Source organism: Peromyscus maniculatus, chromosome 1 (assembly GCF_049852395.1).
Source record: "Peromyscus maniculatus bairdii isolate BWxNUB_F1_BW_parent chromosome 1, HU_Pman_BW_mat_3.1, whole genome shotgun sequence".
Taxonomy (NCBI): Eukaryota; Metazoa; Chordata; class Mammalia; order Rodentia; family Cricetidae; genus Peromyscus; species Peromyscus maniculatus.
Window position 1 is genome coordinate 143,534,837 of NC_134852.1, and position 24,682 is coordinate 143,559,518.

Sequence of the window (24,682 nt, forward strand, 5' to 3'; positions counted from 1 at the left end):
CAACCTGTTACAGGAATCTTACAGGCAGTGTCGGGAAGACCAAAAAGACCTTGCTGGGAGCTATCCTTTACAGCAACCACTGCCCTTAACACCAGAATAACTGTGGTTCAGGGTGCATTGTGAAACCGAAGCACTAAATTCTTTCTCATCCTTCAGTAATTGCTTGCTGTCCCTTTAAGAACCTTGCAGGCTACTTCCTGCTGCCTTAGCCTTTCCACCAGGTATGACACATCACCCTGAGGCTGTTCTTCCTCAACAGTTGCTGATTCAACAAGATAGAGAGATCTAAGTAGGGGAGATGTCGCAGCCTCGCAGCTAGAGTTAGCCAAACCGGACTAGCCTATGTCTGGGAATGACTTGATGCCTCGAAGCGGAGTCTACCTGGCCTTGCCTTCAACACCCGGAGGTTGTTCCCCGCCTAATCCTGACTTGCTTTCTGACACATCTACAGAGGCATGAGAGGCCTGTCAACCCGTGAGCGCCACGGTCGGTCGGCAGCTGTCTGCAGAATCAGGAAACATCTGACTTTGACCACCACCAAATGCAGAGCCCAGGAAACTGAAAGTGAGAACCTGGACCCGCCACTCTCCCACCCAAAGTGGATTCTCAAGTGCCGAAGGTTGAACCACCAGACTTCCACAGGAAACCAAGAAGTGGCCAAGGATCTCAGGGAGACCCACCATGAACTGAACTGACATGTAAAGGCACGGACCACAAAATGTGACAATAGGTTTGGTGTACAACAACAAAAACGGGCTGGAGAGATGGCTCAGCAGTTAGGTGTGTACAGCTCTCCCAGAGGACCCAAGTTTGGTTCCCAGCACCCACACTGGGTGGTTCATAACCACCTGTTACTCTGGCTCAAATGGGATCCAATGGCTCTGTGGGCACCTGTACTGGAGTGCCTATACTCACGAGTACGCATAATTAAAAAATTAAATAAATCTTTAAAAGAAAACAACAAGAACTATTTTAAGACAGTGAGAATGCAAAAGAGAGGAATATTTTAACATAAGCATCCAACATAAGCCCTGCAGCCGGAATCCGTCAGGAATTCCTGCATTTCTAGTAAGAATTCTAGTACAGGAAGATTGGAGTGCCTTCCTAAACACAAGTACAGAGAGTTAGGATCCAAGGAAGATGAGAAGAGGAAAGGGGGCGGGGGAGCGGCAAACTGCCCCCTTTTATCTGCTTTCCTTCCCTTTTTATGTTTTCTGATGTGGGATTGCTGAGCATGAGGCCCTCACCATGCTGGACCCTTTGGCCTTGGACTTGTCAGCCTTCAGAATTACAGGCCAGTGAATTTCCGTTTGCTGTAAGTTATAAGCCTATGCCATTCAATCATAGCAGCACAGAGCAGATGATGGCACCGTAAGAAAAATCTCAAGAAACCGATTTCTAACAGAGACTGAAGTTTGGCGGGCACTGCTCAGGAGAATGCCAACACAGCCCATCAGGCCATAAAACGGCCTACTAACACGAGAAAAACACGACTGGAAACGCCTTCAAACAGTACTACAAGTGCAGCCGAATCACTAAAACGACCGATAGAGTGCTAAGAGGTTGGAGGCTACGAACAGAAACTCCCGTGTGGAGGTGGCAAGAGTGTAAAGTGGCAGAAGAACCTCTAGAAATGGACACTTGTGCCTCAATGGCAACGCCACAGGACTGAACAGAAATACAGATGGTAATATAGCCACAGAAATGACCAGTGAACATTCTTCTTTTTCTTTGGGGGGGGGGGTATTTTTTGAGACAGGGTTTCTCTGTGTAGCCTTGGGTTGCTCTGGAACTCTTCTCTGTAGACCAGGCTGACCTCGAACTCAAGAGATCCACCAGCCTCTGCCTCCCCAGTGCTGGGACTAAAGGTGTGCGCCACCACTGCCGGGCAAATATCCTATTTTCATTAAAAGAAAATACAAGAGGCCTGACCAAACAGTCCACATCCTACCCATCTCCCTTTCTGTTCCCACATTCCAGAGCCCCATAAACCAGACAACCTTGTGAACAGGGACACAACCCACCAGCTCTGGGCACCTCCTACCTTCCCCAGACCAGAACCTGCCTCAAGCAGGTGTATTTCGGACACTGGGCATACTGCCTCCACGCAGGTGGGGCAAGCACCTTATCATCCCTGACAGGGCAGAAAGGGCAGCTAACCAGGGTTCCGGTTCTAGATTCCCTCACTCAGCTCAGGAGGTCCCACACATCCCCTAGAGCTTGACCTAAAAGATGGGCCAATGCGACTTTTTGGTCTTGGAAGCCTCAGATTCTTCTAAGAACCTTTGTGAGTCCCTCACTCAAACATGTCAGCCCCTGGGATCTGAGAGGCAGAGCCTGCTCCCAAAGCACAGCTCAGTGAGCGATGGTGCGGTACACACACATCTGACCCCAATGCCAGTCAGGGCAGTGTGGCTTTGGGGGTGGCCATGAGGGAGGAGGGTTGAGACGGTTAATGCCCACTCAGGCAAGAGGCAGCTCTGTTCCCAGGAACGCCTGTGACCCTCCAGATTTCTTCCCCTGAAGAGTGAACTTGCAAAATGCCATTTCCTCCCCAGACCTCCCTCTTGGCCTTCCCCGTCTAAATGGTCTGTTCTGCCAAGAATCATCTGTCCAGCTACTTCCTGCTAGCCTACTAATTACAACAACGAGAAATAACCCCACGGTGATGTCATGCAAACTTTCACTTCCTGTAGTGAATGAATGAAAAGGTTGGGCCAACGGCCATGCCCAGAATGCACCATGCCTCCATTTTGGAAGGAAACCAAAATGACGGCTGTTTACAGAGGCATTCTGAAGGTTTTCTAAGTCACACAGAAAATGAGATGTGTGGGATTGGGTAATGGCTCACTGGGTGAAGTGTCTGCAGGATAAGCCTGAGGACCTGAGTGTGAATCTTCACTACTTGGCAAAGGTGTGTGTGTGTGTGTGTGTGTGTGTGTGTGTGTGTGTGTGTGTGTGTGTGTAAAACCACAGCACTGGATCACGGACAGCCTCGCTCCATGTTCAGTGAGACCCTGACTCAAGGGAATAAAGTGGAGAGTGATAGAGTAAGACACTCAATATCCTCTGGACAATGGTTCTCAACGTGTGGCTGAACGACCTTTTCACAAGGGTTGCCTATCAGCTATTTACATTAAGATTCATAACAGTAGCAAAATTACAGTTATGAAGTAGCAAGGAAAACAATTTTCTGGCTGGGGGGGTCACCACAGCATGAGGAACTGTCGTAAAGGGTCACAGGATTAGGAAGGCGGAGAACCAGTGGGCTACTACTGTGCCACTTCCACAAGCATGAATACAACACATGTACCCAAAAGGTAGAGTGACAGAGCTAATCATGTGGCCTCCATATGCATGTGTACTCATGTGCACCTACATATACATGCACACTTGCATGTATCAAACCACACACACACACACACACACACACACACACACACACACACACACACACACGGCACCACTATCAACAAAAAGCAGCAGGGGAAGAAAGACACTGATCATGAGGAGGCAGGCACAGAAGTTCACACACACACACACACACACACACTTTCTTAATACATGTAATGAGATGTGGGGGCTCCTGATATGTATGAGCTGATGAGAGCTGAAGTCCCTTCGCCTGCAGGGTATGGAGGTGACTATGGCTGACAAGGACACACAAAGACTGAGGTTTCTTTCTCTTACCCATGTTCCTCGAGTAAGAGGAGGAGCTAGAGACAGGGAAGGAAGGACCAAGTACCAGGCTCCAAGCTGCCTGGGCGCCAACAATAGCTTTACTCAGCCCCCCCGCCCCCACCTGACCTGGCAGCCAACACCAACCAGAGTTTAATCTTCTGAAGGGATCAAAGAATAAAGCTGTGCCCAATAACATGTTCTGGAAAGCTCTATGCTCGGGATTTTCAACAAAAAGGGCTTTCTCTGTGGCAGACAAACAGGAACTTGCCCAGAAGAATAGAAGAAACCCGGGTTAGCTGATGAAATTTACCTTGAAAAGGCTGTGACGGGGCTGGAAACTGTGGACCACAGATTCACCCATCACTCGCCTCATGCACTTAGTCCAAAGAGGGCTACCACTTGTGCTATCAGCGTTCCTGGCCAAAGGGGGTCGAGAACCAAGCCTGACTCTGGAGACAGGCCCGAGCAGGGAAGGGACGTCCGCTCTGCTGCCATTGATGCCCCAGCCCAATTCTAAAGCCGTGATGTGAACTTGTCGTCACAATGCCTCCAGAAACAAGCAGAGGCCTTCCGAGGAGGGGCCCCAGGCCTGGATACTGAGGCTGACATTAGAGGGGGCATCTGGGAAATGCTTCTCATGGGGCCACCCGTTTCTGATATGCCCGAGAAGACCAGCTTTTTAAAAATTTATCCAGGATAAATTTATCCAGGATTTTTACCAGATCTTGGTACCATTTTTTTTCAAAATTTTCATTTAATATTTTTGTTTTATGTGTGTGAGCATCTTGCCAGAATGTTTCTATGTGCACTAGGTATATGCCTGGTGCCTGAGGAGGCCAGAAGAGGGCATTGGATGCCCTGAACTAGAGTTCCTGAGCTACCACGTGAGTGCTGGAAGCCAAACCCAATTGATCCTCTGTGTAAGTGCTCTTCGCCACTCCAGCTGGTATTACCAATCACTGCACGGATTCTTTTCAAGAGAACTTCATTGACCAGTCTACTCAACCACCAAGATTCTCCTAACTTCTACAGCTTTTTAAACCCAAAACACACCTCCAACCTCTGACTTTGGGAACATGCCACTCTGAGTTGATGCAAGGTCACCAGCAGGTCACCAGCAGGCCAGGCTATGAGACAACGGATCGGCAAAGGCAAGCAGAGCGCACACTGGATGTTGCAAAGATGGATGCCTTCAGGACAGTGATTAACACTGGTTTCTCAGCCTGTGATTTTATTAACCGGGCATTCTCTCAGATGAAACAGTGAGACCAACCCAGAACCATCTTGCACACCTTTCAACTCAGAGACCGGTAGGGCATGCATACCTCCAGCAGGACAGAGGGGCACACTTGAAGCCACTGTGAAGTAAGTGGTCTGTCATCTACTTGTGTGACCTTCCCGGCTGAAAGCTACAGTCCCCTCAGTACTGGGACCTTATGCCATCAGGTTGTAGTTACACATACTCAGATGCACCCAGTGACTGGCTTTCCTCGAGATGACAAAGCAACGGGAAAATGTCATTTTGAAACGGTCCACAGTGTAGAGAAAATCCTATAAGCATTTGGGTGTGAACACCATGATGGGTTAAGAACAGCTATCCATTAACTATTAATTTTCCTGATAGGTCCCAGGATGGACTAACTGACCCATTCTCAGAAGACCGTGTGTTCCCAGTCACAAAAGATCCAAGGAATTGTCCGTGTTACTCATTTGCACAAAATGGGCTCAAAATCAGGGCTAGGGACTACCTCAGCTGTGATTTTATTAACCAGGCCTTCTCTCAGATGAAGCATGAGACCAACATAGAAACCACAAGGTCTTCTTTGCTGAAACAAACCACTTCCACCAAGAGGCACCAGTGAAGGAGCGCTTACAGCCTTTCCTGTTGATTTCGAATGTTTGAGGTAGATTTTTAAAGCCGAGCTGGCACTCTCTGTGTCCATTTCTGGCCACCTTGCTACACGGTTCCAAACCTGTCTGTACCTCAGCTCTTGCCGTGATCCTGTCAAATAAAATCTTCCCCCGAGTTAACACTGCTGAATATTTATGCATCTAATATCACAGCTTTCTGCAAAGTGCACAAATCATTTTAACAGAGTGTAAATCCAACTACCATGAAGGCATTTTACACTCTGCTTAACTTCACTAAGGGGCAGGTAAATCAGGCTTCCTTAAGTCTACTTAAGGAAACAGAAGTCAAAACTTATAAAGAAACATACCAATTTCCATGGATTAGGGAGCAAACACATGCCCACATCCTGCGCCAAGAGTCTACTCTCTTACCAAGCACAGAGCAGTCCAGCATGACCAGGGTAGTGTGGGGAGAGACTGGGTCTTCACAGTACACCTCTCCTCTCTATATCCATCTGGGTACTGTGCTCTTTACTATAGAATGACGGGTGGCAATCGATCACGGCAGCCTGGCGACTCCCAGCATCACATCACCTAGGGCTGACATCTGGGCTATCTTGAGTATCTGTCCCATTTGGAAAAAGACAATCCCCTCTGGCTTTTTCTAAAGTGACCCCAACGCCCAAAAACCAAAAGGTCCCCAGATGCACACAAGCACTATAAAAAGGGAAGAGAAGGCAGAAGAAGACATTCATGCCCACAGCAGCTGAAGTCATAAATTATTTACAGAATGAGGGAATGTTAGCCATGGCCCATCTGGAAGGGCCTGATGTGGGTCTCAAGCTGTGGCTCAAAGGTCGACAGTCTGAAAACCAAGAACCTCCGAATTCACCACTAACTATGGCTTGCTGTGTCCACAGCAGGTGATCCCACGTGTGGCGCACCTCCATCCCTCCACCCTTCCACCCCTCCATCCCCGACCAGATGCAGCATGACAGGACAGATAACTGCACATCTTCTTCCTTGCCGGCCAAAGAGGTAAGACGGGACATACCCAATCTGAAAGCCAAAACAGAACGCCTAGGTATAACACACTAACTAGATGAAGAAGCCAGGAATCCTCACGGATGAAAGACTGTGTGCAAGTCAAAGGAAAAATGAAAACCAGACAAAACAGCAAAGTGATCTCCGTCCATTTAGCAATCACCATAACTACAGATCAGACAGGTATGGTCAATGTTGAGACTGCTATGCTGAGAGAGGCTGAGGGTCAGCAGGATGTCCCGTAAAACTGTAGCATAGCCTCAGAGCTTTACAGTCGAGAAAATAGCGGGACATCACCTTTACTGTGTGATCCAAGTCAATCTCTCCGGGAACCAGACCATGTGGACCATACAGCTTACCAGGTGGACCAAGGACAGGGCCTGCCCATGCTGCAGCCAGGCTGACTGTCTTCCTCCCCTAGGCAGCAAGCAGGACAGTAAACCCAACCCTTTTCCCCATTAAAGCTGGGGGGCGGGGGGTGATGCCTCAGCACAGGTGCACACACCTTTAATCCCAGCACTTAGGAGGCAGAGGTAGGCAGGAACCTCTGAGTTCGAGGGCAGCCTGGTCTACAAAGGGAGTTCCCGGTAGCACCCTGTGGAGAACTTCCTTCTTCTGTAACTATTTTTGATTTTACAATATAATCGATCCTTATGAAAAAATTAATAAAATATCCTTTGCCTCTGGTAGCATTTTCAGTTCATTCTGACTGTCTCCTGTGATTAGCCGAGGGTGGCTGCTCAAGTCACATACATTTGCATACTGCCTCCACGATCACCGTGCCCCACCCAAGTGATTAGACCTCTACTGCAATATTTAGCTCAGAGGTCAGCGAATCAGGAGAGGTCTGCTTGGGGCCAGACTGAGACAGACTAGGAGGCTAGGACTGTCAGGAGGCCCAGGGGATCCCGATAACAGCATCTTGGCTGTTCATCCTCAGCACCCATAGGTCTAAATAATGCAGGCTAATGCTTTACCTATAAGCCCAACTCTGACACCAAATCCACCCATGCGGCAGGAGTCGGGGCAGCACACGTCCTCAGCATGCTTGTACAAAGCTGGGCATGAGCTGGGCCTCGTTGCTCAGAAGACCTCTCTGGATTTTACATCCCGATGCAAACAAGGAGTGGGCCTTGTGCTGGAGAGGAGGAGTACTGAGGACATCTGAAGCCCACTCCCGTAGCCCCACCACGAAGAACACGTCCGTGGCTGGCGGCCAAGCACTGGCTAGGGTCATGCCGTGCACACCAGCCTGTCCTTCAGGATGAGGAGTTGCCCAGACTCAGTTTCCTCATCTACAGGAGGAAATAATGCCACGTTACTATGGCTACCATGGCTATGCAATCCAAACTATGACTAACTGGGATAAAAGGTGATGACGTATGCGCCCTGAACAGAATCCAGGGCCCACCGGCTGCCCTTACTTACTCTCCACAGCCTGAAAACACGAGCCAGCCCACAGCTCCGAAGCTACCTCCAGCAACACGGGAGAGATGCGGCTGGGGAGACTGGCCCAGTCATCTTTCTATTTTGGGCCCACAGCAGCCACAGAAAGGTGACTGATGGAATGAGTAAGTGTGTGACTCATCAGGAGGTGATCTAGAGGCCACCCTTGCTTGCCTCAGAGGGGCCATCTTCTAAGTAGAGCCCCTATATCCAGTAGTCACCCACCCATTAACGGTCCTCCTGTCTGGGAAGGGAAGACATTGAGAGGTGGTACTCTGGAAATTACCTCCCGAGTCCCACACCTTCAGTCCCAAAGGCCCTCAATGGCTGCCTCAATTACTGCAGGGAGTTTTCTAGCCAGGCTCTCAGAAGCACCTCCAATACTGGTCCCACCCATCCTTTGTTCCCTGGCCGTGTGTGTGTGTGTGTGTGTGTGTGTGTGTGTGTGTGTGTGTGTGTGTGTGTGTGTGTGTGTGTGTGTGTGTACAGTAGATTGGGCAGGTCGGACCCACCCAGGATGCTGTAGTCATCCTCCGGGCCCCACCCACACTTCCTTCCTTCACTTCGGCCTCCTTGATCCTTGTTCATCTTTTCCACCAAGGTATCTTGTGATTCCCCACGAACTTCCCCCTCCTCTGCTACCCCAATCAGTCCCAGGGATGTTGACCTCGCCACCTGTTCCTGCCGGTACTCAACACCTAGCCGTCTTCCCCAATCAGCAAATCTTCGCCAAAGTGTATTTGTCCTTGAGCATTCCCCGGGCTCCATGAAAACAAAGTCCACTTCTTAGCAACGGCACACCAGGCGAAACCAGGGACATGCGACCCATGAACAGCAGCCCAACCTGGAGCGCCTCCAACAGCCCAAGTCGTGGCTGGAGACAACAAAAAGGACCTTCAGCCCTCACACTGCCACCCATCACCCAAGCCTTCGCACTAATCCATCAACGGGGAAAAAGGAGGCAGATTGCAAACAGCTGCCTAGTCGGAGATCAAGAGTTATATTTTAGTGGCTAAGGAAGGAGGCAAAGACCCACCACCATTTTTACTAACGGCATAATTATACCAGAGAGAACTCCCTCCTCCAAGATCCCTGCGCTGCCCTCACAGCAATTTAAGCAGCTGAGAAAGGATGGTGTAGACAGCCCTTCCAGCAGGATCCCGTCTCCTTCCCAGGCACAGGGCTGACTCTCTTTAATGACAGTGAAAGAGAGCTTCGCAGACATATGGGGACGGGAGCTACCCTGGGTGCAACAGCAGTTACATAAAGTGTTTAGTGGAGGATTTAGCTGTTGTAAAGATCCTATTAGCCAGAGACAATTTCCATCTCTGACTCCAGGGAGAGCTGGAAGCTTTCCTTCTGAAATCAGGGCAAAGAGCCTCCAACAGCCGTATTGATTGAGTGCTCTGGTTCCGAGGGCAGGAGTCTCGGGAACATCACTCCAGGATGCAGTATAGCCTGGTCCTGTCCATTTCAGGCTGCCACCTCTTGCGGACTGTTCTCTATCTCATTCATTCATTCTCTTCCCTGCCTCTAGCCCATTCTATATTGAAAGTATCTTACTGTATGGGCCAGGTTTTGAACTAAGAGCTTTTTTTTTTTTTTTTCCTCAGCCTCTACAGTGGCTAAGATGGCCCTGATCTATTATACATCTCATCTATCATCTCTTTCTTTGCTCTCCTCTAGCCCTTTATCTACATCATTTTCAGATACAATGGACCCTGGCCCCACCCCGAACAAAAAAAAATAGTAAATCCTAAAACATCACGCTGACCTAGTAATTCACTAAAGACACTTCAATATACCTTGATGGCAACATAAAGATTTAGTATGCTGGCTGGTACTATCATGCTTTCTGCCCCTTGCCCCCCTCCCTCCTTCCCTGTGCAGGGCCATAAACTCCTGCTCTCTTCATTGATTCTCTCTGCCTGCTCTTCCCAACGTGTCTCCTGAAGCTCTGATCTGGTGTTCCCTTCAGAGGCCCATGGCCAACAGGCCTCAGAGGGGCTCCTGGCCCACAGTGTATATCCTGGCATGCATGCTTGGGTACCTCAAGTTCCTATGGAGAAAGCCCCAGCCCCAAGTGACAGTTAATAGCCCAGAGGTGGGTCATCTGACCATTGTGAGACAATGAGTGCTAAGTCCTCAAGATGGGATGAGGGTTCTCTCCAGAAAGCTCCTTTCGGACCACTATCTGAGCATATGGCAAGGTGGCCTTCAGCAGCCACAGAATCTGCTCGTCTCTTTATTACTTATTTACTTAGCAATCCTGAGAGTTGAACCCAGAGTCACATGTGTGTTAGGCAAATGCTGAACCACTGAGCTAAATTCCCAGCCTGTTCCCCCCACAACCCCCATGCCCCTTTTTTGAGTTTTAGACCAGGTCACAGTAAAATGTTTGGGCTGGCCTTGAATTCGCTCTGCTTCAGACAGGCTTCAATCTTACAGCCTCCTGCCTCAGCCTCAGGAGGAGCAGGGATTATAGACCTGCACCACCAAGTCTGGCTTCTGCTGGCTTTGGTCTTCGACTTCCGGGCATCCAAAGCATTCAGATTTCTGTTGTCTACAAGCTGCCTGGTTATGACTGTTTTCTGTAAGAGCGAGCAAGTTAGACTGAAGCAACCTATCATCAATTTGACACCAAGCCAGTGGGGAAGCAATGCGCCCCGGAGGAGTGCTCTGCTTCTAAAACAGAATCTCAGTGACAGCTGTGTCCAGTGCTGCTGCAGAGGCTCAAGAACTGTGCCTCACATGCATGCATGCAAAAGCATGCTTGAGTATGTACGTGTACACACACACAGACACACACACACACACCAATTTCTGAATGAATGCGTATGTAGCAAGAACATGGCCTTGTCTTTCAGCCCCAATCTCAACCCTAAGGAAATGAAGGCCAGCCATCACTGTACCCCAAGGCTGGTCCTAAAGAGACAGTCAGAAAGAGAGATCTATGGAGAGGGAACAAACAGAGAAAGGATGCCCCCCTGGGACTCCCTGTTGCAGACAATTCTGTCATTCCATTGACCCACCATGCTGCCCACAGGCCTCACCACCAATCCTTTTCCTAACATAGTTCTCCTTGAGTCTTTTGGCTTGGCTAAGAAGTTAAGAGCCACCATCTAGGGACACACAGCATTCATTTGAATACTCAAGACCTCCATGTGTCTTCAATACAGGATCCCAGGATGTGCACTGATCCCGATCCCTTCAGGTGAGGCCTGGTGGCCTGTCACACAATCCACCAGCATGCAAGAAGGTCTGTCTCAGGAGTGGACTAGTGTGGCTCTGTGTCTTTACCTCTGAACTAATTGTTTTTCCTGCCCCCAACTCAGCTGTACTCTTGGGGACAAGTGTTCTTTCCTCTGGGCTTCCTGTACCAGACCTTAAGTGAAGGAACTTTTAACTCTGCAAGGATCCAGGTGCGGTGGACACCCGGCCCTGGAATCGAAGCACTATAATCCTCTGAGTGCAACACAGTGCTCCCCTCTGGCTCCAGATGCCACAAGGAAAAGGGAAACAAACCCACGAGCTGAAGGAGAGAAACAAAATACCTACTGTGTGTCAAAGATGCAGCACACAGAATGAATGGCAGCAGCTGTTAGGAGAAGGCGTGAGAAGTTGATGCGGTGAGTATGCAGTCAGCCTTCCACAGGCATGGACTGGACTGCTAGTGTGATTATGAAGGACTAAGAGGAAGGTGCAAGTTACAACCGCGACCCGGACAAGCATGCAAACACTGTCTCTACCACCCACAGACCGGCTGGGGGCACTAGTGCAGCCCCCTCAGGAACCTCCGGTGCAAAGTGAGAGCCCCTCTGAGGTCGGCATCACGCAATCACTTTAAGTAACAAGTGGGGTTCCAAGCAATCCAGTGGGAATATCTAAGTCACTCCAATGACCAGGAACTGCCCACTGTTTCCAAACTGTATGAGATGAGTCAACCCTGTCTGGATGTCTCTCCTGGAAATAACTTTGTGCTTCCAGTCTCTAGAAGTCAACAGCCCTGCCCACAAGCTCACAATGTCGCCCTGCATTAAAAACAGAAACATGGGGCCCAGCAACTGCTCAGTGGGTAAAGTGCTCGCCACATAAGCAGGAAGACTGGAGATTAGCTCCTGGCACCTCCATGGGCCGACCTGTAACTCAGCTCTTGAGAGGGGAAGACAGGGAATTCCCAAAGCAAGCTGGCGAGTCACACCAGCTAGTTAGAGCAAGCTCTCTGTCCAGGTGAAAGATCCTGCCTCTCTGTAAGGTGGAGAGCAACTGAGGCCGGGCACACAGGCACGATCTCTCTCTCTCCCAACCAGGGGGTGATAGCTTTTTCAGAACACCCACTCTCACCACGGTGTCAACCAGCCACCTCCAAACAAGTTGCTTAAGATGGACGGGAGATAGTGGAGGCCCTCCCGCGCCCTCTGACCTCCCCGAGAGTCTGAATATCAGAAGCTAAATGGTAAAGTGCTGAACTGCGCCTCTTCACTTTCCTCCCCCAAACCTGCTTTCTGCTGTAGCCAGGTGCATCCGTCACACAGTACTGTGGATTTTCTAAAAAGTTGGAGCCGTCTCATTCCAGCTTCCCTTTCAAGCAAGCAGCAACTGAGACCCAGCTCTCCTAGGGGAGTTATTTACGCCTCCAAACAAGCTCAAACCTACACAGAATATTTCAGCGCCTAATAATATGCTGTGGAATATTTTTTCACTTTAACAGATCTGCCTTTGACAGATTTTTCCAACAGAATTAAGCGCGCACGCGCGCGCGCGCGCGCGCACACACACACCAAAGCAATGCTTGACCACAATAGGATGAAAAAGGAAAATAAATACTCCTAACAGTATGCTGCTTCTAAACATCTGGAGACTCAAAAGAATCTGAACTGACAGAAAAAACGTCAAATCAGGATAACAAAGCCTGAATTTCTCTGCCAAGTTGACCAACTATGGTGACAGCTACACTTTACAGGTAACAGTCTGGCTGACCTAGAGAGGATGGTGTAGACACAGCCCCAGTAGCTGATCACCCCAGGAATGAACAGCTAGGGAGCAAATGGGCACCTCAAGCAGGCCAAGCCCCCTGGCGAAATCCCCGACACACAGTAGGCTCTTCACAAATGTCCAACCAAAGAAACCACTCCTGGCAATCCAGCTGTTTAGGGGAAGCTCATAGTGAGGGATTGAGGGGCAGAAAGACGACATACTCAACCAGCCACTTCTGGGTGATGGCTTCTTTGCAGACTGGGCCCCAGGAGTAAAGCAGTTTCAGGACTGAGTACCCCAAAGGTAGCCTTGTCCAACAGCCCTGTCTATCTCAACAGAGCAAAGCAGACTTAACTACGGACAGGTTGACATGTTGGTATGCCGGGGGTGGGGGGTGGGGTTGCGGGTGGAGGTGCTGCAGCTGCCCCCCCTTTTTTCCCCCTTTTATTTTAAGGGCTGGGTCTGTGTGTGCCAGATTAAGTGTTCTGCCTGAGTTACACCTCCAGTCCAAACTCCTCACACTCAATCCTGTCTCTACTTCCCAAGCACTGGGACCACGGGCATGTACCATAACACCTAGTTCACACAGTACCAGAATCAAACCCAGGATTTCATATGTGTGACCCAAACGTGCTATGCTGGGCTACATCTTCAGTTCTGCTTGGCTTCGTCATACAAGCCTACAGAGACAGAGGAAGCAAGCTGAGGCACAGGAAAGAACCGCCATCTTCCCAAGGTTGCAGAACTAGCAAACTGCAGAGGTGTGCCTGAGTCCAGGCAGCTCAAGTTGGGGGACAAGGTCCTGCCAAGACATGAAAACAAACCGATACCTCTTACACATATGAAAACCACAAGTACCGTCTCCGCTGCCAGGGAAGCCTGAGTCCACGCGTGTGCTCAGAGACCAGAGGGAAGTTAAGAACACAAGCCCGACCTGTAGCCATCTCTACCCACCATCTACTATCACAAATGGGCACACAAGCAAGTCTCTTTGATTGGAAAGTGAACCACAGTCTGTCCTCCATATGCTTTGAGCTCGTCGGGTCTCAGCCTTAAGGACCTTCCGACCTTGAAAAGCCAGGGACAGAGAGGTGCTGCTGGGATCCTGAGGAGGTGGGGACAGTGCATGATTTGTTTTGCCTTTATGGTTTGCATTGTATGGCTTCTCTCTTCAGATATAAGCAGTGAGTAGTCAATATTTTTCCCACACACCAAAAATAACAGGCATTCATTACAAGTTTGGGATGGAGGAGAAGGGATGTAAAAAGTCACAATCACCCAAATTCTACCACATAAAGATAAACACACTATTCGCCTGGCAAGAGCATCTCTCGGGAGCTCGAGGACAACCTGTCTATATATAAACTCCAGACCAGCTTGAAACATAGTAAGAATCTCAAAATATTATTTACTATCAGACGGCCTCTTGATTACTTTAGTCCTCAATAGTGAATCAATAATCATTCAACTCTGCATTTTAAACTGTCAGTGCTTAAGGGTGTGAGGGACCTTTTTGAGATGGTATTTCTTATATCAGGCTGGCTCTGAATTATCCAACAAGGACTCCCACCCTCTACCTCTGGAGTGCTGGGATTACAGGTGTGCCTTACCACACCTACTTTATGTAATCCTAGGGACCAAACACTGTACCAACGGAGGTATATCCCCAGCCCTACACCTATCATTTTGACATCAAAACCACAAATGACCCAAGTCTCGATTTCCCTTTCTTTGTGTGTATGGGTATTTGACCTGGACACTTGTCTACACACCAAGTGCATGCAGTTGCCCGCAGATATCAGATCGCAAGGAATTGTCGTTTCAGGGGGTTGTGAGTTGCCATGTGGCCGCTAGGAAGGGAACCTGGTGGTCCTTCTGCAAAGTAACAAGTGTGCCTGACTCCGCACCATCTCTCCAGTCCCCAAGTCTCGGTTTATTAAGAAGAACTGACAATCACTAGGTAGAAGAATAAAGGTAGCACTTTCTTGAAAGTGGACAGTGGCTTCCACATCTGCTTGCAGTTTCTGAGGGATTACTCCCAGGCACCGATTTCTCTTCTTCCAGCCTGCCTACCAAGTACTGGGCTAGACCCAGAGAGGCAAACACATCATGCATGGTGGTCTCAGCCCCCTGGGCTTAGCTCTAGTAATTACCAGTCAGGCCCAGCCCAGCCTTCAGGTAGAACAGAGATGGCTCGTCGCTGTGTAGCCAGCATCTATGTGCAGATAAGCCCCAAGGGGATGAAGGAGGCTGCTGTTTCTTCTGCAAAGCGCCAGGTGTGAGCATGTGGCTATCTTCAGGAGCCAGAGTGCTTCCGAAACACTCACTCACCTTTATACTCTAGGGATGGGTAGTCACACAGCATATGGGGCCAATGACACCCAAAAGGCTAGGGTAGGGTGGCAACATTGGTGTGCCCTGTTCCTTAGGGGACAGCATGTGCTCCCCAAGTTTAACTGAGCTCAGAGATCACCCTGGGGAGGGTCCCAACCCTAGCATGCACATATACAGGTCTTGAATGGTGCCCAGTACTCAGCAGCTGAGGCGACCAAACTCCAGGTGACCCCTGTCCACTTCCTCCTGCCTCAACCTGGGTCCTTCACCTGCAATTGTTTTAATGCCCACTGACCTAAAAGCATCTTGTCTGTGTCCTTCACCTGAGCTCACGGGCCTATCAGGAAAGCACCAGACAAGACAGCCTTACTAAGAGAATTCCCACTGAAGAACGATAGGGCCTAAATATGCTTTCTAATCCCGCCTGCTGTCTGGGTGACCATTTTACCACCTCCATGTACTTGAGACAGCCACTGACCAAGGCGGGTTCTATTTAGAACAGACATTCCGCATTAAAAATCCACAAAGGTTAAAGATGGCTGTGTGAAACATTGCCATGCCGGGCACATTTTAAAATCCAGAGTCAAATGCCAAAGCAGGAGAGATTGTTTACCACACTGAGGCTTATACAGGGCCTCCCTGGTCACCCAGGCTGCCCCGCCCCCATTCCCCCCCCCCCACACACACACAGCTGGGTGGGAATTCACTGACCTAATATCATTGGACAGATAATTCCTTGCCTTGGGGAAAGACTGGCAAAGCCCATGGCATCTGCCGTTTCCAATCTATGCTTGGGAACACTGACTAGGAGCTTGTGCCAAAGAAGGGAGGGGGAGGGGGGGCAAGCAGTACAAATGCCTGCGACAGTGGCTGGAAGTGAAGACTTAAAAAAAAAAAAAAATCCACCCCCAGCCTTGTGGGAAGTCACTGCTCTGCAGCAGAGAAGAAGCCCAGCATTTGATTCGACTAAATCATCTCCAAGCCTACGACAGAAAATAATTGAATTAAAGAGTTGCCATAACTCATTCAACTGAGATAAAAACCCAGCCAGTGGGGAAGCAAGAGGGCCACGGAAAGACACTGCTGCAAAGACTCACCATCTTCTCGAGATAGTGAAGGGGGAAAAGGCAATATAATATGGTTCAAAGGACAGATGGGACTTTCCTAATTGTCCCCAGATTCCTAACAGCAGGGGTGGCAACTAAGCGGTTTCAATTAAAAGTTAAAGAAACAGGGAAGCAGGCGGCGAGGTTATGCCTGCTGCTGATAAGCCTCCACTCCGTCTGAGGGATGGATGCGGCATCCCGACTTCAGACAGCCAAGTGTCAATGGCACAGGAGCGGTGAAGCCATCTCAACATGTCACCATGACAAGGTGACAAATAAATCTGTCTGTCAAAGGCACTGCCATGAGCAGTCGTGTGAGAGCAAAGAAGCCAGGCACCGGGCGGGCGTGAGGCGATGTGAGAGGCAGGGCCTCCGACTCAGTGGCTTCCTCCCTCACGGGGCCCTGCCTCTGCCATGGAGGTACAAAGAAGAGCCAGAAGAGGCGGAGCCTCTGACCGCCGCACCGATCGACCCTGTAGAAAGCCCTGTAGAAAGCCAGGAGCTTGCCGCTGGACCACAGTGGAGGGAACTGCAAGATGTGTAAGCAGAATATGAAAACGGGCCACCACTCATTTCAACCTTCCTGGAACCAGGGGTGCCCAGGGAGGGCTAGTCTCACTCAGGGGACTTTGACAATGTCTACAGACAACTGACTGCATCGTGAGCGAATGCTTCCAACTAGGCAGGCCCACGCTGAGATAATACCTGCCCCCAAATGCCAACGAGGCCCAAGTCAAGAAAGGCTGCCTTAATAGAATCATGAAATGTCTAAGGATCTAGGAAATAGGAGGTATTGCTCACAGCCAAGTCGATTTTCCACCAAGGTGGGACACCAGAAACGTGCACCCGACGAAAAGGGGCAAGAGGAGATGGAGACCAAGGACAGAATCAGCTGTTTCTGTGGGGGCGGGGGTGGGGAGAGGATGTGGCAGCAGTCCTGAGAGGGGGTGCATGGCAGGAGCGTTGGGAGTTCAAGGTCATCCTCTGCTACAACATGAATTTGGAGCCAGCCTAGGATACTTGAGACCCTGTCTCAAAAAAAAAAAAAAGGGAGGAGCAGGAGTAGGAAGAAGATGAAGAAATGGAGGGAGGGGATCCAAGCACCTGCTAAGTGTGGCTGCAGCAGGTTAACACTGCCATGCTCAGCATTTCCTTCTCATCTTCTGAGAAAAGACAGCACTGGACTCCGTGTCCATCTGTCCTCAAATGATGAACAGTGGAATGCTAAACGCTCCCCCCATCAGAGCTGGCAGGGGTGGTTCAGGGGTAAAGGCACTTGCTGCCAAACCTCGTGATCTGAGTTCAATCCCTGGAACCCACCTGGACAGGAGAGACCAGACACCCACAAGCACACATGCTGTGACTCAAGCCTGCACAGACATGCACGCACGCGCACACAATTATTAGATAAATGTAAAATATGTCTTCACAGTGAGACCAAACTGCCCCAAGTCCAGTATCGACCAATCCCTAGCTCTTACTTCCCAGCTGGGAGGTGGAGACGCTAATCTATTCAATGAAACCCATGGCTAACAACAGTCAAATCAAGTCTAAAAATAAGTTCTTGTGCTCAGAAGGGAGATGGCAGCCTGTGGTCACTGACGGGTCGAGTTATGTTGACCCGGCTCCTCTGACAGATTCTTGCCTGAGACAGTCAATCAAGTGTATGCTGAGACTTAGAAAAAGGGGCATGGACATGGGTAAGAAACACCAACATCTCTGCAGCAAGAAACACCTCCAGGACACTTGTTTAGTGAAATTAACCGGCGCTTTAATGTAGGCACGGAGGTGAGCGAGGCTGTCCGATATACAAGAGTGCCCCCGATTTCTTCAGAGAAATTAACATTTCAATCCTGTTTTTATCTAGAAGTCATTAAACTGTGCAACATGAATTATTGGAAGTGTAGCGGCGAATTAACTCTATTCATCAGCGAAGTCCAAACACTTTAGAGCGCATCGGTAATGAAAAAATAGCTCCGTGTCCTATCTCTTCTCATTAAAGGGAACCAGGCTCGCCTCTCTCAGTATATAAAGCTGTCTTCTCCCCCTGTAATTTATATCACCGTACGCCGGCTCACATTCTAAACTATTACATGCCTCCAATTAATTTTTGCAGCTTTTGCCTGAAAATTTAATGAGATAGTAGTGTATGAACCTGCTGACTCCCTGATTATGTGTGCGCTCCTGATTTCCACGTTGGTGTAATAAAATAATCTGATCCAGATAGGATCACTCCCCTGGCCAGAGTGCTGGAGGTAATGTGTAAACTTGACTTGTTTACATCCAATTATAAAATTTACTGGCCTCAAATTAAACTGGCCCTACTCATCAACCTAGAGGACCAGGAGAAGCAAGAGGCCTGGTGGAATTATCACCAGGGACCATTTCCGGAGGTGTCTCCGTGAATGGTTAGGATGGACAGCTGCTTGTCCCAGAGTTCTCTGGCATAGAAGCCAAAGGCATGGCGGCGTCTCACACACAGCCCTCAGAGGCTGCAAAGGCAATTGCTGCTGAGCACCAGGAAACAGGAACTACTATGTTCAGCCTCCTCGGGTGCACACACCACAGGCAAATTCCGCCCAGTTCCCACCGGTTATGTAAAGGTGTGTAGGTGAGCATATACGTGTGAGTGTTTTGTGAAATTTGATAGTGAGCGTGTGCTTGTGTGTGTGCGCGCGTGCACTGTGCTATCTCTGCTTGCATAAGCTAAGGGTGCAAACATTTGCATGTGTCCAAGACTGTGTGCATTTGTGAGCATATGAGCATGCAGTCATGTAAGTATGTGTTTAAGTATTTGCACATGAGTGCATCTCTATGCGCCTGCGGGAGTGAGACAGAAATAATGGGTCAGAGGCACGGATGCTCCAATCTCGGTCAAGGCTCCCTTGTTACTGCCTTTTGCCAAAAGATCTAGATGCAAAGCGGGGGTAAGGGGTGGGGGTGGGGGGAGCTGACAGTCCTAGTCTCAGATTTGTAGTCACTGCTCATGAAAGACCTGCCATGTGCATCTGTATTTTTAACTGATTTTGTGTGTGTGGTGTATGTGTGGGTATGCACCTTGCGTATGCATGAGGGGGCCAGAGCAGGACACTGAACATTTTCCTCTGTTACTCTTACTTTTACAGACAGTCTCCCACTGAACCGAAGCTCACCACTTTGGCTGGGACAGCTGGCCTTCAAGCTCTAGAGAGCCTTCTGTCTGTCCTCCGAGGCCGGACTAACCGCACCTGGCTTTTTTTACGTAGGTGTTGGGGTTCTAACAACTCAGGTCCTCGTGGTTGCAGAACAAACCCTATTATTGCCCCCTAAGCCATTTCTCTAGCCCAGCCCCTATCTCTCTCCTTTAAACAGACCCCAAACTCCACACTTAGGAAGGTAGGCTGACAGAAACCCCACTGCTAGGAGTCAGAGAACGCTGAGTTCTGGAAACAAGTTGCTGGGCCTTAGGAAGCTGTAGTCCATTTCCTCCTACGTTGTTCATTAAGATGATGTCAGTACACCCCCTCCCACCCTCCACTGGTGGCTGAGAATTAATACTAGCCTAAGAACACACATACAGGCTGAGCAGTGCGACTATGGATGTGTGAGCCTCCTGGTTGTCCTTAATGAAAGCCAAGACCTAGAGGAAGAGAGACGGTATGTCCACAGAGTTATCCTGGGGCTAAGAGGTAGATGGTGGGGGGTCCGGGGGAGATCATGAGCAAGCGAGCAGACAGACAGCACAGCATGGGAGCTGCCTTTTTACACTGGTCCACCTGAGGCTCTGGCGATAGCAGGCAAATTCAAGGCTTCTCCTGGCTTGACGTCACCCCTACCAGGCTGGAGAACTCCAAGTTCTAAATTCCATGCAGTAAGAGCCACAAAGGGCCTCTTGGGAAACGTGGGACATCCCAGAGGCAGACTAGAGAAAAGCCATCTATGAACATGTGGCCTCCAACTTCCAATCCCATACTACACACTCCAAGTCCATCTGTCTGAAGAAGACAGAAGAGCAGAACGTGCTGGGTGTTCAGACCAGACCTCTCCATCTGGTTCAAATCTTACCTCTGCCCCTGCCGAGCGCCCTGGAGTCAGCATGCCTCACCATTCTGCTCACTAACAGGAATGCATAAGGCTGTAACCACTACACCACATGCAGAGGCCAGGGGTGTTTCCAGCTCACAAGGAACACAGAACACACAGCTGACTTTCCAGAGCCAGTGGCTGGAGCACTCGGGTCCTTCAAACGATTCTCCTTCCCACTCTGCTTTCTTGACCAGGAAAAGCCAACACTTCACCTTCCTTGAAAAGTACACACACCTCCAACTCAAACCGAGCTGCTCTGCACTATCCCCATGCCACTGTCTCCACCTCACCCCGTGCCTTTGTTTATATACCATGCCTATACCATCTGAGGAAGAAAATGGTCCTTTACGACAGTGGGGTCCCCTCATCTCCAGCAAGGAGAGGCAAGCCTCGCTGCCTGGAGGGGCCATCAATGGGTGTGTATGAAACAAGAGCTTCTGAGTTGCCCCGAGTCCCCAGCTGAAGGAAAGCGCAAGGAAAGAGCACAAGACTCCGTGGGGCCACAGACACCGTCTCGGCCCACAGCTGCAGCCAGGCTGCCCTGGGTAGTTAGTTGTCCAGGCTCTTCTTAGAGCCAACCACAACCCAGCCCACCCTGGTCAGAGGCCTCTTCAAAACACATTCCACAGGGTCACAGGCCCAGGTCTCTCAAGCACCAGCAAAAAGGGCCTCAAACTGGACAGGGCCAAGCCCTGGGAAGACAGAGCAGGCCTCCCCAAGATCACGTGAACAAACCAAACCTTTGACTGTTGATGAACAGAGGCCATCAACTGTGTTACTGGCACACACTGATGTCTGTTTCTAAAATCCCCAAATAGGCCAATTAGCATATTATAAAGAATTTACTTCCATTCTCCCTTGACAGATCATAAAAGCCAAAACACAATGCTCAGTTTGAAACTGACAAGTGTATGTAGCAAGAGAGGCAGGATTAGCAGCAGACAGCAGCGAAAGAAAACGGTATTTATAATGATTAGACACCTAATTAATTCCAAGAGTAGAATGTCAAAAGCTATACATGCATGTCTTTGGTTACCGAAGCTCAACATCAAACAAGTCACTTGCGCTGTGTGAAGGGGAGCCCTAACACGCTCCCTAACATGTGCCTGGAGGCTGTTCCACTGGCTTTCCAGGTAAGCTGCTGGGAACGTATATAGAGAAGTCAGAGGAGGGGGAGACAGCTCGGCTGGTAAGGTGTTTGCCTTGCCAAGCTAGGGGACCCGAGTCCGACCCCCAAACCCCACGTGGAAAGAGCCGGACATAGTGGCCTGTGTCTGTAATCTGGGCCCTGGGGAGGCAGACAAGAGGATCAGTCGGCTTGCTGACCAGCCAGCCTAGCCTACCGGAGAAGTTCCGGGAGAGCGAGAGACTCTCAAAAATAGAAGAGGTGTGTACACAGTGGCAGGGGCTGTCCTTCAGCGGGCATGCATGCATTCATGCACGAACATGTATGAGCATCACACGGAGAGACAGGGGAGGAAGGGGGGAGGAGAGAGGGCGCAGGGTAAACAGCCAACAACACACAAAACCCAGAATATCAAATTAAAATAAGCTTCAATATACAAAACATATAAATATGAACAGGGTTCGAGGATGTGTGTCCATCCCCTACTGCGGCAATTAACTCAGTGTAAAGGAAGAAATTCTCAGGCTCCTGTCATGTGAGAAAATCCAAAGCCTTTTGTGTTTCTTCAACTTGACTGTGGGTGGGGGAGGGGAAAGGACAGAGGATAATGCTGAGACAGACAAAGGTATAATAACATTATTATTCTCTGAAACTTTAAGCTCTCCGTACTTGTGTGTTTCGACATGACCCTTTGGGGGAGGGAGTGGGGGAGGGGACAAGAAGAAAGAACAAGAGGAAGATGTGAAACTAGAATTAAGTTAATACATGCAGAGTTGTCCTTCCGTATTCTTCTAGAATCCTCTTCCTAGATTGCAAATCAAAATCTGCATTTAAATAGAATATTTTTAATGTAGAAAAGAGGAAGCCCTAGGGTACAAGGTATTTCATTCAATACCTATGGGCACAACATTGCATTCAAAATGAGATGTGGCATTTTCAAAGTTACTGAATAGATTACATACTCTAGATTGTCTAGTTATTACTGTTTTTACTAAATTCTTCTCTTAATAAGTATGTTTCTTTTACGGCCAGTATTGTTAATAAAAGTAACTCAGTATTACATCATTCTATCAATTTAATCTTGAGAAAAGATTGCATGATCCCAGATCTCAAAAGCTGTGGGCCCTGATAACTCCAGCCATTATTCAGCGTGAAATTCAAACAGTCTGAATTCATTAACGTTCGTTGTTACAAATCTGCATTTTTAGACTTTGCCATAAAATGCAGGAGTCCAAACCCAGTGACCTGAATCTAACAGCCTTTCATGTGAAGTGGTGGGTGCTCACCAGCTTTGCCCCGCGTGGCTCCCAGATAAAACCCTATCCGTGTCCTCCTCCTCTCCCTGGCTGGGGGGGGGGGTGTGAGGGGGGGACAGGGGGCGGGCTGCGGTGGACCTCAGACCCTGCTATGCATGAGATGAAGTTCAAGTAGTTCAAGTGCTGGAGGTTTGACCCCCACATTCAGATGTGGTTATGTATTTGGAGATGGAGCCTTTGGGGGATAAGCAAAAACCGCTGAGGCTGTGAGGATGATGGGGCCCTGTGATGGTCTGAACGGCTGCACACCCTAACCAGGTGGTGTGAGGGCCTCATGGCCTTACGGTGCACAAGGTGACCCTCATGAGATGACCAGGTTTCCAAGGTCCTCGACCCTAAGAAATTTCTTTTCTACCCAACATCCTGCAGTATACAGACAGAAGGTTCAGGCAAATTGTGGGGTCTCAAGCCATCAACTGGGACGCGAGGGATGCATGTTATTAGCAGGTTAGGCGTCAACTCTACCGCATGCACCTGTCACAGGCAATGCATCATGGTGCCAGTATCTCCCCACAAGAGTAAGCAAGTTTACTTGAACCTGGAGACACCCCCAAACCTGTCACTGCTGGGTGAAGAAATAGAAATATCACCACCAGGCTGATACAATGGAAGGACATACCCCATACCCCCTAAGTCCAAGGAAGAAAACACAGCAGTCATGAACTCATTCAATATGTTGTAGGCAAGAAAACATGCGTTCTAGAGTCTTTTTTGTCTACCAAGTTTTCATTACAATTGACCAGAGGTGTGGCACCTTGGAGAGCTGTGTCTCCAGATGGGGAAGCCCCTCCCATGATGAGCCCTGGGCCCTGCATGTTCCGTGGCTGCTATTGGTGATGGCAATGAGGACAATGACTTCCTCAAGTGTACCAGGTACTCACCAAGCCCTCTTCCAAACGCTCTCATGGAATCCCAACTGCACGGAGAATAAATACTACTGTGAACTTCATTTGAAATCAGGGGAATGGGAATTAATTATCTCAGGAATTAAGCTCAAGGTGGCTTACTTTTCCCAAGGCCATTGTCATCAGAGGAAGTCAAGGTCCAGGCACCTGAGTTTCTTGGCCATGGTATCAGGACTCGTCCCCTCCCCAAGGCCTTGGAATTTTTACCTCCCCTTGCAAACACAGGAGAGAGCAGCCAAAGTCCCCAGGGCTGCCGGAGAAAGACTGCTAGGGTGCAATTCCACAAAGCGCTGAGCTGTTTCCCGGCCAAGTTTAGTGCCGAGTCAATCTGCTCTGTTTAAACAGGAGGCTTTCTGGCGTGAATCGGGCCCTATAGTGCGGACCCATAAGCCCAGGGGCGTCCGGGGCACAAATCAATATGGATGTTCCTTCCTAGAGGAAGCTGCAGCCCGGCGCTGCGGCTTGGAGGTCATCCTTGGCTGTAATTAGGGAGCGGCAGTGGGTAACAATTGAATCATGAAAAGCTGGAGTGCTGCGTGCTCATCCAAGTGAAGGCTTCAAACAAATGTGGGACTGGGGCTGTCAGTTACACACACACAGGAAACACAAGCTTCCAGGCCTCCAATGGCGGCAACACAGGCAGCTGCTGCTGCGCTGGTCCCTGAAGGAATTTGATAGTCATCTGAATTTCACTCCCAAGGGAGCCAGAGCTTAGGTAGGGAATTGGAGAGCCACTTCAGCTCTTGTACGGTCCTCATGGTCACTACTTGGATCTAGTCCTGGCAGCAGAACCATAACCCCCGTTATCTATGAGGTAGCACAAATCCAGCG

At 49.5% G+C, this 24,682-nt stretch overlaps 1 protein-coding gene across 9 annotated transcripts in view; it reads right to left on the bottom strand.

The window, feature by feature from the left end:
- Ctbp2 (C-terminal binding protein 2) overlaps positions 1 to 24,682 on the bottom strand; it is a 137,877-nt gene that overhangs the window by 66,738 nt on the left and 46,457 nt on the right. The window contains exon 1 of one of the 9 annotated variants that reach the window (XM_076554107.1): positions 3,992 to 4,191. The exons of the other annotated variants lie outside the window; for them this stretch is intronic. The gene's annotated coding sequence lies outside the window, so the exon portion shown is untranslated. Of the gene's footprint in view, positions 1 to 3,991; positions 4,192 to 24,682 lie in introns of those variants that run through there. 9 annotated transcript variants of the gene reach the window in all.